Source organism: Mizuhopecten yessoensis, unplaced genomic scaffold, assembly GCF_002113885.1.
Source record: "Mizuhopecten yessoensis strain PY_sf001 unplaced genomic scaffold, ASM211388v2 scaffold4999.2, whole genome shotgun sequence".
Lineage (NCBI taxonomy): Eukaryota > Metazoa > Mollusca > Bivalvia > Pectinida > Pectinidae > Mizuhopecten > Mizuhopecten yessoensis.
Genome location: NW_018405828.1, coordinates 47,845 through 48,324, shown reverse-complemented (window position 1 = coordinate 48,324; position 480 = coordinate 47,845).

Here is a 480-nt window from a genome sequence, read left to right as displayed (position 1 = left end):
CATTAGGCATGTCCAGGTTATCATCACTACAGTTATACATTAGGCATATCCGGGTTAACATCACTACAGTTATACATTAGGGATGTTCAGGTTAACATAACTACAGTTATACATTAGGCATGTCCAGGTTATCATCACTACAGTTATACATTAGGCACGGGTAAGGTTAACATCACTACAGTTATACGTTAAGGATGTTCAGGTAAAAAACACTACAGTTATACATAAGGCATGTCCAGGTTATCATCACTACAGTTATACATTAGGCATATCCGGGTTAACATCACTACAGTTACACATTAGGCATATCCGGGTTAACATCACTACAGTTACACATTAGGCATATCCGGGTTAACATCACTACAGTTATACATTAGGCCTGTTCCGGCTAACATCACTACAGTTATACATTAGGCATGGTTAAGGTTAACATCACTACAGTTATACATTAAGCATTTCCAGGTTAACATCACTACAGTA